The sequence below is a fragment of the Schistocerca nitens genome, chromosome 7 (genome assembly GCF_023898315.1).
Source record: "Schistocerca nitens isolate TAMUIC-IGC-003100 chromosome 7, iqSchNite1.1, whole genome shotgun sequence".
Lineage (NCBI taxonomy): Eukaryota > Metazoa > Arthropoda > Insecta > Orthoptera > Acrididae > Schistocerca > Schistocerca nitens.
The window spans coordinates 580,612,110-580,628,174 of record NC_064620.1 but is presented as its reverse complement, the minus strand read 5'-3'; positions in this window follow the sequence as shown (position 1 = coordinate 580,628,174).

Sequence of the window (16,065 nt, the reverse complement as noted above, 5' to 3'; positions counted from 1 at the left end):
CCAGTAATTTGGCAAACAGACTAGACAGGCTGTAAATAACAAAAAGCTTTATGCATAATGTAATTGATTGTGACATTTGCACCCTTAACTTCTCAGATAACTCCGCATTTCATATAACAGCGTATCGCACTAAACTAAAACCATCCCTGGGAAGGGGCGTATGGCAGCTACATGTCACTTTGGAGGACGTGGAACTGAAACAATACATCATTGTTTGCACATGGCAACGATGCCTATGGACGCGATTCCAGATATGCAACATGGATCACGTAGTGGCTACAAGAACTACAGATAAAAAAAAAAATGCACCTTACGAGATGGGCGCATGAAATCGTAATGGCGAAAACGCACCTTGGAGTATGACTTATGCCTTCGCGAACTATATGACGACCCCATGGGAGTAGTAGTAAATAGCTCTAGAATAAAACGCACTAAAGCAAGAATCCCGGCGTTGGTATGACAATCTCTAGAGCGGAAAAAAGTTCGAGCGCGTTCTCCTATTAAAGTGACGCAGGAGAATACATCCGTACACCACATGATCCAGGAGGTCAAGAGAGGTTAACACGCTCTCAACGATGAAACAGGGGCACGAATACGATCAACAAGTTTCAGTAAAAAACTGCGTGATGCAATATTATACCGATTTTTACGCCGAGTCGGCAACTGATTCGACCGCAAGTGATCCTGTAACACCATAGTTCTAATGCTCTATTGATTTATTTTGCCTCTTGCTTTGGTTTAATGTTATAACATTGAGTATCTGTAAATGTGTTTGAATCGATAACATAAAATTGTATACTCCTTTCTTTGTTAAAACTTTGATGTCGTGGTTTGATTCTATGCAATGTAGGATATCTGTCATTTAAATTCTTTGTTCCATTTGGAGGGAACAAAGCTTACTGTATATAATTGTAATTTCTGTGTGAATAATTTTTTGTAGAAATGTCAATATGTGCAAATGTTCTGTTTTATTTAATGCGTTTGGTTGCTGTTATGTAAACTGCTGATCCTCACTTAGGGTTCTTAGTTATTCTGTATGTAAAAGTTGTTGTGGTTCCCCTCGGGAACGGAACTGTGTAGCGCGCGCAAATTGTGGTTGGCTTAGGTAGGAAAGGAGCAATTGAGAGTCGGTCGGGGACGAGCTACCAAACTGTGAACTGCCATGTAAAAGTTGCATATTGTGCTGGTTCCGAGAGAGGCTTTTTCTGCCACTTTTCAATGCCTCGGATGGATGGATAAATAGCTGGAACGATTCTGGAATTGGTATCCATCATCGCCACCAAGAAGGGACAGAGTCCAGCAATTCTGCTTGCAAATCCACATACGAACATGCAGTTGCCGCCACATTGCGCAATCACTGTAACGGAATACTATAATGATGTACAGTGAAGGATCAGCTTATTGGATGTGTTATTGTGCTCAAATATAAGGTAACTTATAATGGAATTCATGCACCTACCTTGATTTTTTCCCTATCACAACACGTCTCAGGTTCCTCTCCATTTAAACTATGATTACCGAGTGTCCTAGTTTGTGGAAAAAAATGAAAGCCTCAGAACATTAAATAATGTTGTTTGATCTTTGGTAAGAAGAGAGTGTTCAGATTTACTGTGGATTTAGTGAAACTGTGGGAGATAGTAAATGTAGTCTTGTGAAAGCCTCCCAGGGATGGAAACAGTGTAATTTAAAGTTTAGTGGAGTTTCAAAGTCACATATATAATCATTTACTTGAATGTAGAAGCCTGTGGTAATAAAGACAATTTGCGGTTTCTTTTAAAGATTAAAAGCTCTTAAAACTGAGGCTTATAAAGTGTTGCTTAGTTAATGATCATAGTGCTGCCTGCAGTATACTTTAAAAGGTGAGTCAGTCTCTTGCAAATATGTTAATTTTGTGTCTCACTGTAGTAAAAGTGGAAAATTGCAGTTGTGGAAAGTTATATGTTCATGATTGCTAAGTGTTTGTCTCTCTTGTGTATTGGAAGTGCATATTAATAGTATAACAGGATCCACAGTTTGTCCATTGTGCTAATGCTAGGTAACAAGTAACGGGAAGACCACTGTTTATGAAAACCATAATTTATTTATTCAAAAGACAGTGAGAAGTAACCTGTTAGTGAATTTCAACTAACTTTAATTTTAAATAGTAAAGTATTTAACTGAGAGAGACTTAACCTGTGGCCAGCTCATAATTTTGCAGTGCATACATTTATAATTTTATGTCAGCTAGGAAAATGTTTGAACAATAACACTGAACCTATGTCCAATTAATGATTCTGCAGCGAATATTAATAGTAACGTTATAAAGACCATTCAGTTTGAATAAGCCCTGAAAGTAATAGTGTGTTTCGTTATCTGTTACATTTTTGCAAATAGTTTGCGCTGCTCTAGCTGTTAGTTCCAACCTTAACGTTAACATATGCAGGTGTCAGGGTTCATTGCACTCGCGTGTGGTAAAGTATAGGTTGTGTTTATCCGTTAAAGTTACTCATACCTACTTTCTTAAAAAAGAATGTTAACCTTTCTCTTACCTAATTAGGCTGGCGACCGTTTTCATTATTCTTTAAACAGTGTAGCTAGGTAAAACATTATTTGTTACTGTTTGAATAATTACGTAATTCTGACTTTCACTTCCGATAAGCCACCTCCGTTAGGTACAACGCGGTCAATATAACAAAATTCCTCTCAGAGGGTAACACTCCTCTGCTTATTCATACTATAATTACTAGAATAAGAATAATTTCTTTATACGAACTGCCTTAGGCTTTGAGGTTACGGTATAGTAGTAGCAGACGGAAGTGTTATAAGCCGCTTTTATTCTACATTCAACCCACTGTCAGTCCAACTGACAATGCCGACCTTGTAGCCAACATTAACGATGAATGAATATTTACCATAATCAAATATTCGCCTACAGAGAATTTCTAGTTTAGATGGCCTACCCATTGGACCGGAGTTAACAAAAATATGCAGTGACTTACTGCGAGACGTGCAGATGACACATCAGTTTACAGAAGGGCTGACTGTGCTGATCCCCAGAAAAACACGGAGCACTAAGCTGAAGGATTTTTGACCACTAACTGTAAATTCCGGCAATAGAATCTTCACCCGACTCGTAAATAGTAGAATGAAGCTGGTACTGCAGAATGTAATCGGTCCTTATCAGATTCCAGGGAGATTTATGTCAAATGCATAATGCGAATGTAGGGATATTATAAATTTGTCGCGGCTATGTAAATGCGACGTTGGTCTCACGTTTTTACACTTTGATAAGGTATATGACCGCATCAGCCACCGCTTTCTACTAACCGTAAAGCAACGGATGGGGTTCAGTGCTCATTTTATTCAGATTATACGCAAATGTTGTAAGTGGGCTGCTTCTGTGTTCGTAGCGCTATGTAGCGCTTTGCATTAGATCTCTGACTGCGCTTTCTTTGTAAGAGACTCTGTGGCTGGTTGGATTCGTTGTTGGAAGTTGATCGCCAGTACTGTTGGGCAGTTGAAAGTTAGTCGCCAGCAGTGATGGAAGTACTGTTGGGCAGTTGGAGGTGAACAGCCAGCAGTGATGGATGTTAGATGTGAGAAGTTAGCATTGATGGAGGGTAGAGGTCTGTTGAAAGGGAACACTACCGCCCGACATTGAAAATAGGTACAACATTCTTCGTTATTCTTGTCAAAACAACATATTTTTTCTAATAATAACTCAATTTCAATTAATGCAGCGAAGCCGGATACCAGTGTGAGAAAGAATGACAATTTATTTATTTAATTGATCACATGTGCACTCCCACAAAATAAATCCCTACATCCCGCTTGGTGAGATCTGTGAAATGAATGAATGTATGGTCGTCTGCTAACCGCAGATAGTGAATGTGAATAGATGATCATCTTTGAGGCGATACTTTGGCCACCTTTGGTGGGACCAAAGAGATGAAATTTACCTGAGCTTAGAGCGCCTGAAATGTGGCTGACCAATACGGTAGCAAGGTGCTCCCCCACTTCGGCAGAGGTGCGAGAGGACCTGAACAACGGCCATGTTTCAGCACTCTGCCGCTGGATCTTGTGCTGTTAAGACCTGTCTTGGGTGTGCTCCGTAAAGACAAAAGAGTGGAGACATGGTATGCATGTGGAATATTTAAGAGTAGTTTGAAATAATAATTTCTCTATTTCAGGAACTTTTGTGGGGAGAATTAAATGTCAGGCAGGTAATATTAATGGGATTGTAGTAATCTTCGGAAGTGACCAACGGTCACAATGAAACCACGTGTAGCAATAAGTTGAAATACTTCCGTGTGCTTAAGTTAAGCTGAATTACTAGCGTGTGTACTATAAGTTGAAATATTTAAGAAATAGCGTGTGCAGGACTTGAAATTAGAGGCGAGTACTTCCACGTGGTGAGTACTGTGTGAGTCTCAATCTGTGTATGAGACAAAGGATAAAGAGAAGTACTCATCCATGGTATCAGTTGAGGACTCGTGTGTGTGATGAATATGTTCTTAATATTACTTTGCGGGATATGTTTCCGTGTGACGCTTGATTCAAACTATAACACTCTGAGATAGAAACAAGGTGAGTCAGCCGTCTATCCAGCAACGCCACTTGGCTTGCATTGCACAGGAAGACGTGCATATATCTCCAGAGTTCATAGTAGGAAAGTAGAATTACGAAGTGGGGCAGTGTCATGTGAAACTGGGATAAATATTAATTGAAGTGGGAAAGCTGAAAGTGATAATGTTGTGACTATTCCCTGTGTAGTATTTCATGTTGTAGTGTGGTGTATGTCATGTAATTTAAGTATGTGTGGTTTGCATGGGAGAGTAGGAAGGTAGTTTCAGAGGTAGTGGGTTATGTCTGTTTCTTTTGTACCGCTCGGTCTGGAGGAAAGTTTCGTGATGATGATTGGGGGAGTCGAAGTGTGAGAAATAATAAAAGTCCACCATCCTATCCAGAAAGTGCACTGTATCGTTAATTACGAGACCATAAGATAGAGATTCACCAATGTAAAGCCATGCCCACTGGGCGGAATTTCGCATGTGTTATGGTTGTAGTTTATAGAATTTGTGTGTTTAGGTTATAGAATTTATCAGAATAAAGAAGATAGTGAAAAGAAAAAGATTGGTGGCCTTTTCCTTCGAATTGTATGTTGTCATGATATCCAGAATTTATAATGTGTGCGCCACTCATATTCAGTGTGATTGCCACGTGTTGATAAAAGCCATTAAATAAAAAAAGAAAATGTGGTATTGCCAGTGCGTAGTGAACAGTCAGAGTTCTGTAAATTACTGATAGATGTGTGTTTCCATTGCGTATTATTCATATAGGAGCATAATTTGTAACTGAATTGTGTGTACGAGAGTTCATGTTACTCGATAAATAAGAATGAATCCACTCGCTTGGCAGACCACTCATCTTGCAGGCCTGACTGCTTGATGCCACAGTATGAGCAAGGCATGTGGGTGCCTCTCATAATTTCGACCCTGCCAGGATTATTGCTGTTAAGATTTTTTTTGATGGAATATATTATGATAGCGCTAAGAAGTAAAATTTGTTTTGTTTGCAATTTCTTTCTGGATTGGTGAGGATCTTTTATTTTTCTATGTAATTAATTGCTATATCGTCCAAGGCTGGAAGATCGTTGCATAATTTTTTTTGCGTAATGTCCATAGTAACTAGGTCGCAGTCGAAAAATGTAGTCACCATGGAGAATAGTGATTCTGGTGTGAACATAGCAGTGCAGCAGGAAGTAGGTGTCGACCTTGGGTTAATGAGCAAGAACGGCAAACACTCGGAAGGGGCTGAATTGTTCAGCGGACCGCGGCTAGGTGATCCTTTAAGTGGCGGGCTTTGTCCGCAGTTGGGGGCTTTTCCCGACGACGCGGGCGACCAGGGAGTAGGTCAGGTATGCAGTGAAAGTGTAGCTACCCTTAGCGAAGCTACCGTTTCTCAGGCGAACGAGGTGAGCAACCCGAAAGTAGCAAATGACAATGTGCTACTGCAGTTTTTACAGAGGATGGATAGAGATAATAAGGAAAGATTGGAAGCGATGGATAGAGATAATAAGGAAAGATTGGAAGCGATGAATAAAGATAATAATGAGAGAGATAGGTGTAATAAGGAAAGATTGGAAGCGATAGATAAAGATAATAAGGAGAGAGATAGGGAGAATAAGGAAAGATTGGAAGCAATGGATAGGGAGACTAAGGAAGATTGGAAGCAAATAAGGAAAGATTGGAGGCAAATAAGGAAAGATTGGAGGCAAATAAGGAAAGATTGGAGGCAATGGATAAGGGAAACAAAGATGCAATGAGGAAGCTACACTCAGTTATCGATGAGCGTCTGCCCGTAGTTAATAATCGGTTAGATGAGGGGGAGAAGAATCTGGGTGCGTTGAAGCAAGTATGTGACGCCGTGAAAGAAAAAGCCAATAATTTGGAGGTACAAATATTTGCAATAGAGAGTGATACTACAGAACGTAGGGACGTGTTGCCGGATGAGCGAATCAAAGAGGTAGTGGTCAGAATGAATACGATTAGTGCAGATGTAGAAAAGATCAGTATAAGAGGCGAAACAGGCTCTGACAGTATGCAGCGAGAGGTTTATGCCGACCAGGAGGAGATACAATCACTATTACAGTTTAAAGAGGCACAATTAGAAACAAATAGGAAACATAGGGAAGAACTAGCACCGTGCAGAAGCGAAGGTGAAACACCACTAGGTAGATTGCAGAGGGAGAGTGAGATAAATTCAAAAAACGAAAATAGGCAGAAAGAGGAAGACGAACTCAGAGAAGGACGGTTGTGTCGGATAAAACAGGTGGCAAACCCAACTGGGTATAGTCCAAGGTCGGAAAACATAAATGCGGAAGAAGAACGTAGGAGGCACTTCGTGTCGGTACAAACGAACACTTGTTTTCCGGATCCTGATAATTACCAACATCCATGCCTGTGGCTGTCTCAATTTCAAGATTCATTACCTTCATCGTGGGGACCTCTCCTCAAAATGAAGTTTGTGTGTAACCATTTGAGGGACGAGGCTAAAGCGAAAATGCAGTAAGTTATTAAAGACTGTAGTAGCTATTTAAATGAATTCTGGTCGAAAAGTAAGTGGGACCAGGTTACGCAAAGCATATTGATGATGCCAAATTGTAACGAAGGTGGTATAAGAGATCCAGTGGCATGCTATCAGGAAATGCTGAGACGAAATAGGTATTTGGATGTGCCATACGAACCTGGGGAGCTCATTAGGATCTGTATAACGAAGTTGCCTGTGAAATTGCGCAGAGATATAGCGATAGCAGGCATAGGCTTAGACGATTCCGCGTCATTTCAGCACTTGTTACAGGAACTGGGTAATGAGAGCAATATTGTGAACGGCGACATGACTCATAGGTCAGACAGAGTCGAGGATAGGAACGGCAGAAACTATCAGAATGACAGGAGAGCATGGAATCCTGGCATTTCATTCTTGTCCTAATGGATTGAAGGATAGGAGAAACTAATCCAACATATCAGCCCTTAAAATCTTGCTTCAAAACACATGCAGCTGGCACTGAAAATTGTCTATGTAGCAGACATACTCTACTGATATGTAGGAATGCAAATACCATACTTCTGATCAGAGAATAAAATACCAGTAATGGCATCTGTTAGGCTGGTCTCTCAGAGCAAAATTTGCAAATTTTTATTTCGAACAGTAAAGTAAAAGGACTGTTTCCTCAAAGAAACCAGTTGCTAAAATGTTATGTAATAATGCCAATGAGTCCAGTTTAATTAGTGCGATTTGACTATTGCAGGTACTTAACACGTAATGTAAAAAGTCAACATTGTGATCAGTATGGAATAGGGTACGTTTATACTGCTGTTACAGGTAACATCAGTAATGTGATTGAAGCTTTTAATTTAGATGCCATCTGATCTATAGTATGTCACTGTCGTGGTGACAGTTATAATGAAGTGTTGTGTATGGTTGTTCGGAATCTTGTGTTAGGGAAAGAGGCCACTAGCACCAAAGTTTCTAACACTTGGGCTGTCCCATCTCTCCCAGCTTGTATATTCTCTGCACACATTTAATTTTCATGTAAGCACAGATTCCTAACTAGCAAATTATTTACTGTGTACAGTGGACGATTCAGAGTGAGGCGGAGTGTCCATGAAAATGCTGTACTGATTGAGACGATCAAGGGAAAACAATCGCGTGGGCTTCATCACATTTCTAACATCAAATTATGGAAAAGTTATGGATAGATCGAAAGCAGGCAATTTATGGTAGATAGTCAGTGTATTTATTTGTGGTGTGTAACGTGGTGCAGAGTCAAATCGAACATAAGAATTTTCAGGCGGGATGTCAGGAAGTATGACGGAATAGACTGGTCGAATGAGTCATGAACAGGAGTCGACAGAGTGGTGTATGTACGTATTTTTTGGTCATATGAATAAGGATCAAGCAGAAACGACGTGATGAGTAATGAGAGGATAAAGATGGTAGATAGTGAGAGAAGCGACGTGATAAATAGTAGTTGATAATGGTGATATTTAAGGAGAGAAGCGACGTGAAGCAGTGTGATTAATAAAGAGAGATTCGACGGGATGAAACAGTGGTAAATAAAGGTGAGTAGAATTAATAATGTGGAGATGTCTTAGAGGTATGTTACAGAGAGGCCTGTGAATGCTGCAATCGAGATTGTTGCGAATGGCGAAGGAAGACCAGGAAATGATGGAGTAATGGACGGACGGAGAGCCGAAGTACGAATGAAGAGATGAGGACAACTGCACAACGTGAAAGGACATAAAGGGAGTATGAGATCCAGATGGTGAACGTTGTGGAATACTGACGTAAGATGTAATATAAGTGTAAATCTAATTCTTACCATAACATTTGCAACATGAAAAAAAGTAATTTTTGTTGTTGTTGTTGAAGCCTGGTGCCAGTATAACTATTCAAAACGGTACCAAGAATGTGTACAGTTATTTTGCAGGATGAATAATTTGTGTTTTTTTTTTTTTTCTTAGATGAAATGTCGCAATTCTAAGTTGATATTTAGCAGGATGAATAATCGGTAAAGTGAATGCAGAGGTAAGCCGATGGGGAGAGGTGCCAGAGTGAAAGGACGAATTTGGAGACTGGAATGCTATCTCTGAAACAACTTCATGTGTGATGTGGTTGAGTATAAGGGAGCAAAGGTATGGTATGTTGTCGTGAGTGTGGTGGTGTTATGAGTATAAGGGAGCAAAGGTATGGTATGTTGTCGTGAGTGTGGTGGTGTTAAGGTTAGCTGACTTCTAGACCTATTCTGTTAGTGTATTAATGGGTTGAATGAGAAGGAAAATCATCATCACGAAACTTTCCTCCAGACCGAGCGGTACAAAAGGAACACGCATAACCCACTACCTCTGAAACTACCTTCCTACTCTCCCATGCAAACCACACATACTTAAATTACATGACATACACCACACTACAACATGAAATACTACACAGGGAATAGTCACAACATTATCACTTTCAGCTTTCCCACTTCAATTAATATTTATCCCAGTTTCACACGACACTGCCCCACTTCGTAATTCTACTTTCCTACTATGAACTCTGGAGATATATGCACGTCTTCCTGTGCAATGCAAGCCAAGTGGCGTTGCTGGATAGACGGCTGACTCACCTTGTTTCTATCTCAGAGTGTTATAGTTTGAATCAAGCATCACACGGAAACATATCCCGCAAAGTAATATTAAGAACATATTCATCACACACACGAGTCCTCAACTGATACCATGGATGAGTACTTCTCTTTATCCTTTGTCTCATACACAGATTGAGACTCACACAGTACTCACCACGTGGAAGTACTCGCCTCTAATTTCAAGTCCTGCACACGCTATTTCTTAAATATTTCAACTTATAGTACACACGCTAGTAATTCAGCTTAACTTAAGCACACGGAAGTATTTCAACTTATTGCTACACGTGGTTTCATTGTGACCGTTGGTCACTTCCGAAGATTACTACAATCCCATTAATATTACCTGCCTGACATTTAATTCTCCCCACAAAAGTTCCTGAAATAGAGAAATTATTATTTCAAACTACTCTTAAATATTCCACATGCATACCATGTCTCCACTCTTTTGTCTTTACGGAGCACACCCAAGACAGGTCTTAACAGCACAAGATCCAGCGGCAGAGTGCTGAAACATGGCCGTTGTTCAGGTCCTCTCGCACCTCTGCCGAAGTGGGGGAGCACCTTGCTACCATATTGGTCAGCCACATTTCAGGCGCTCTAAGCTCAGGTAAATTTCATCTCTTTGGTCCCACCAAAGGTGGCCAAAGTATCGTCTCAAAGATGATCATCTATTCACATTCACTATCTGCGGTTAGCAGACGACCATACATTCATTCATTTCAGAGATCTCACCAAGCGGGTTGTAGGGATCTATTTTGTGGGAGTGCACATGTGATCAATTAAATAAATAAATTGTCATTCTTTCCCACACTGGTATCCGGCTTCGCTGTATTAATTGAAATTGAGTTATTATTAGAAAAAATATGTTGTTCTGACAAGAATAACGAAGAATGTTGTACCTATTTTCAATGTCGGGCGGTACTGTACCCTTTGACTGTAAACACCCCTTCCGACGATTATACAAACGTTATTTAACACGTTAGTCCTGACGAGCAAACAGGCTCCAGTCGGTATTGGTCGCATCAACGCGCAACTCGACTACGTCCGAAATTACTACCTAGAAATGAGTCATAGTCAAGATAATACACAGCAGCTTAACATCAGAAGGACGTACTGCCACCTCACGAGACTCCACAAGCCACACGCCGTCGAAGCGAAATATCCAGCGGTCAACTGGTAAAACGTCTCGAAAAATATTGATAATCCCACCCACCTCCACTCCAAAATGGTATGACATTGTAAACACGAGAAGGTGAAGAACTGCACAAGATTAAAGCGAAGCAGAGGCCGTACTGCGATCGTTGCAATACTGTGGTCACCTCGGCACACACCATAATCTGCCGAGAGAAATTCCATATATGGAACTGGAGAAAAATCTCGCCACAATTACTAGGATTACTGAATCTGCTGTAACACTTGAAGAAGTACTTCAAACAGACTGGTATTTCTATCCTGAAACAAAGAAAATTATACTTGGATTATCGGCCAGTTCGCTTATTTTGCAATTATGACTAAGTATGCGAGTATAGATGAGAATACGCAGTATATAATGGAAGAGCACCATAATCTTACAAAGCGTCCGAAATACAAAGGTTCTTTTCAAAATGTCTTACTTCACACTGTAGTATAAAGAAGAGGTAAATTTTGGTTGGCGCAAACCAGTTAAGCGGTTTTGTTGCTAGGCCAAGTCATGGTGACCCAGGAAAACTAATTTTGGCAGAAGCCACATCATGGGGGCAAAAAATTATAACAACTTTTCCAAGAAGCGTTTGATTTATACTGTTTTATTCTTTTGTTTACGATTATTGGACTCATTGTTACGAAAAGAAGATTTATTTAGTTTCTGTTTCAAATTAAGGCCGAAGAATTTAGCCTAAAAAATGCGTTTAGCGTGCCAGCTACGTAAGCAGTGCTGGATCAAGTCCCGCTCATGCTTTTTTTGTGTTTTCTTTATTTACGCACTAGCTATGTTATTTTATACGTGCTGCATATGAAGGGAGATGTGATGAAAAGACACATGAAAAAAAAATGACGTAGCCGTTCTGGCGGTTAGTTTCTAATCTGCGTGTAGGCGTTTCGAATCCTGTTGATTCCACAAATTTTAATGGGTGGTACGAGTTATTATTTTAGGAGAACAGTGAGAATTATTAAGTATGCATATTTTTAAAGTATTGCGTCCACAAAATCGTTTTCGCACTATTTTTGCTCTTTGTGTTCTGTGATTTCTGCTTGGCACTGAAAGAAAACGGTATCTCTTTTGTGTTTTCGTCGGTATTGCCGTTCTGCCTGCATGTAAATATATAGAACGCAGATTAATTTAATGCTTTTTCACCACGTAAAAGAACTAAATAGTTTCTCCTTTACGCCTTCATCGGCACTGATATCATGTGCCACGTGAGAAAAAAAAAGTTTTATGTTTGTGTCGGTCTATTTGATGGAATATAAAATAAGGTAAAAATCAAGTGTCTATTGAACGACTCAAAAGAGCGAAATAGACAGCCTAGTTTTTACGTAAATTCTGTTCCTCTTAAAAAAGTATTTTTCTCCATAATAAATTAATAATAATTCAGTACCGTGTCCAGTTTCCGTCCTCCTCTGCCACGACATTTAGCCGCCAATAACAGATGAAACTATTATTCCGCGACAACTCTTGCCATACGTCATGATTTGCTTCGGACAGCTCTGTCTTGCTTATCGGTGACGGTCTTTCACAACTAATAATTTTTTCTATCTCTGCCCATATGTGCTCTAAGGGATTCAGCTCAGCTCCTTTGGGAGGCCAGTCCAAGAGCTTAAAATCTCCGTCATTTGAATCCAGTGTTTTACACAGTTCGCTTTATGGACTGGAGAACGTTCATCTTGGAAGATTATTCTGCCGCCCGAAAATCTCTGACGAACAGAAGGAAGCATTACGTTCCCCAGTATTTCGCAGTGGTAATGACTCAATAAAGGACTGTCTAGTTGCCACAAAACCATTTGCTGCGGGCTAAATATTTCCCTACATTTTTGGGCCACTGTTTCTCAAAGTGACCAAGCGTCATCAAATGCTTCCTTCAAGCACACATGTAACAGCAGCAGAATGAAGAGGTTAACACCGATAATGGCAGTAATAATTGAAGTATTTGGTAATTTCATATTCTTCAACGGTATTAGTCGATCTAAGAAATTTTTTGAAATAGTGAAAATTTCGAAGTGGCTTCCAATCGAGGCTATGATAGCTGAAAGCATATTTACATCCCGCTGATATGATACTAGCACAATTTCCGTGTCAGAAACTTGCTGATAATTTGCCATTTAATAAGGAGCTTAAGTTTATCGCCGTGTCTATTTTGTAAGCTAAGTGCAAGCTATTTTTCGACACAATCATGAACGTAGCAAATGTTGGCTTCACTGGTGCTGTGGATTGATCCAAGTTACTTCGCTGTGAGATGTAACAGGCATGAGTTCGATTCCCACTTCCGACATCTATTTTAAACGCACACGAACAGATCTCCTTCACGTCTAGTAATGCCAAGTGAAGAACGCCACGTTGCAACGCAGTTTAGAAACCGCATTATAAACGTCATATTCGTTCGCTACCAAATGGGGGCAGAGCCTGTTTAGCTTGGGCCATAGCAGAGGAGGAATTGGCGACAAACAGAAACTCTGTCGCCAGTGAGCTTCCTTACTCTAGAAAGTTTATTTTATTTAATGAATCAATGGTCATTTAAGATCACAGAGCTCTTATTTTAATTGAACATGAGACGCTGAAAATTTTTTGTTGGACTGGTATTCGTATCTCCTCTTTTGTGCTATCTGACCCACACGGAAGGCTACACTTGGATCATTCCGTTGTTTTCTACATCATGGCCCGTCTCCACGAAATTGTCTCTTCATGTGTTGTGCCACTATTTCTAGTCAAACATGTAAACATCTCATTACTGTTGTACGAAAAATTCGTGGATAGAAAACAACGCCTGTAGGTGCCGGTTTCGATTCCCAGTCAGGCAAAAAAAATTCAGAGATCTCGCTGCTAGTGAAAAAATTCTATATCTAACATTTGATTTTACTTAACAGGTCTGATTCCATATGTAGATGGTTTCTGTTCTTTCGGAGATGTCCTAAATGACAGATACCATCTTCATATACACTCCTGGAAATTGAAATAAGAACACCGTGAATTCATTGTCCCAGGACGTGGAAACTTTATTGTCACATTCCTGGGGTCAGATACATCACATGATCACACTGACAGAACCACAGGCACATAGACACAGGCAACAGAGCATGCACAATGTCGGCACTAGTACAGTGTATATCCACCTTTCGCAGCAATGCAGGCTGCTATTCTCCCATGGAGACGATCGTAGAGATGCTGGATGTAGTCCTGTGGAACGGCTTGCCATGCCATTTCCACCTGGCGCCTCAGTTGAACCAGCGTTCGTGCTGGACGTGCAGACCGCGTGAGACGACGCTTCATCCAGTCCCAAACATGCTCAATGGCGGACAGATCCGGAGATCTTGCTGGCCAGGGTAGTTGACTTACACCTTCTAGAGCACGTTGGGTGGCACGGGATACATGCGGACGTGCATTGTCCTGTTGGAACAGCAAGTTCCCTTGCCGGTCTAGGAATGGTAGAACGAGGGGTCGATGACGGTTTGGATGTACCGTGCACTATTCAGTGTCCCCTCGACGATCACCAGTGGTGTACGGCCAGTGTAGGAGATCGCTCCCCACACCATGATGCCGGGTGTTGGTCCTGTGTGCCTCGGTCGTATGCAGTCCTGATTGTGGCGCTCACCTGCACGGCGCCAAACACGCATACGACCATCATTGGCACCAAGGCAGAAGCGACTCTCATCGCTGAAGACGACACGTCTCCATTCGTCCCTCCATTCACGCCTGTCGCGACACCACTGGAGGCGGGCTGCACGATGTTGGGGCGTGAGCGGAAGACGGCCTAACGGTGTGCGGGACCGTAGCCCAGCTTCATGGAGACGGTTGCGAATGGTCCTCGCCGATACCCCAGGAGCAACAGTGTCCCTAATTTGCTGGGAAGTGGCGGTGCGGTCCCCTACGGCACTGCGTAGGATCCTACGGTCTTGGCGTGCATCCGTGCGTCGCTGCGGTCCGGTCCCAGGTCGACGGGCACGTGCACCTTCCGCCCCACGTGTTGAGCAATTCGGCGGTACGTCCACCCGGCCTCCCGCATGTCCACTATACGCCCTCGCTCAAAGTCCGTCAACTGCACATACGGTTCACGTCCACGCTGTCGCGGCATGCTACCAGTGTTAAAGACTGCGATGGAGCTCCGTATGCCACGGCAAACTGGCTGACACTGACGGCGGCGGTGCACAAATGCTGCGCAGCTAGCGCCATTCGACGGCCAACACCGCGGTTCCTGGTGTGTCCGCTGTGCCGTGCGTGTGATCATTGCTTGTACAGCCCTCTCGCAGTGTCCGGAGCAAGTATGGTGGGTCTGACACACCGGTGTCAATGTGTTCTTTTTTCCATTTCCAGGAGTGTAGTTGAGGTTAGCCGGCCATTGACCTTCTTCTGTGCTGGATGCACACGCATTTCCCGCACTCTTACGGGACTCGGTAAGATTGTCTGCCGCGAGTAATGAGTGTAATGGGCAGGGGCACTACGTATGTAGTGTGTGGACATTAAGTTCGGAATGTGGGTCTCATGGGGAGCGTGCAAGGGATAAATCTCTGCAGCCGCACTATCCTCTGTGCCCTCGGTGGCTCAGATGGATACAACGTCTGCCATGTAAGCAGGAGATCCCGGGTTCGAGTCCCGGTCGGGGCACACATTTCCAACTGTCCCCGTTGATGTATATCAACGCCTGTCGACAGCTTAGGGTCAAGATTTCATTATCGTTTCAGTCTGATTACAGTTTCGAATCCCCGTCACAGAATTTTAGATCATGGCATTTCGTTTTAAAAACGTGCAAACTTTGTCACTTGAAATTACATTATACGTTTTTCGTGGTTACTTAACAGGCAAATAACGGTCTTGATAGGATTCCAGGCAGAGCACAAAAGTTTACATGTTCAGATTTGCTAACTGATATTGGTTAAAGTTTCAATATTTCTCGACTCTTTGTGCCTAGTCACCAATGATGAACGTTGCTATGACCGGTCTCGGTCAGGTACGAAAGCCTTGCTTAGTTACAATAGCTATAGGTGTATGGTGTCAATATAGATCCATAACAAAAGTTCGTCACGTGGTTTAAAGTTTTAACATATGCAAAAATAATTGCTCAATAATAAGTACAGAGAAATTACTGTTGATACGAAGATAGTTTTGATGTTTCCACAGAGGGTTTGCGGCTCTTAAACGCGTTGCTTTTAATTGGCTAGTTCAACATCCAGTTTATGACAAAGCTGTAGAATTATGTTCTAACCTA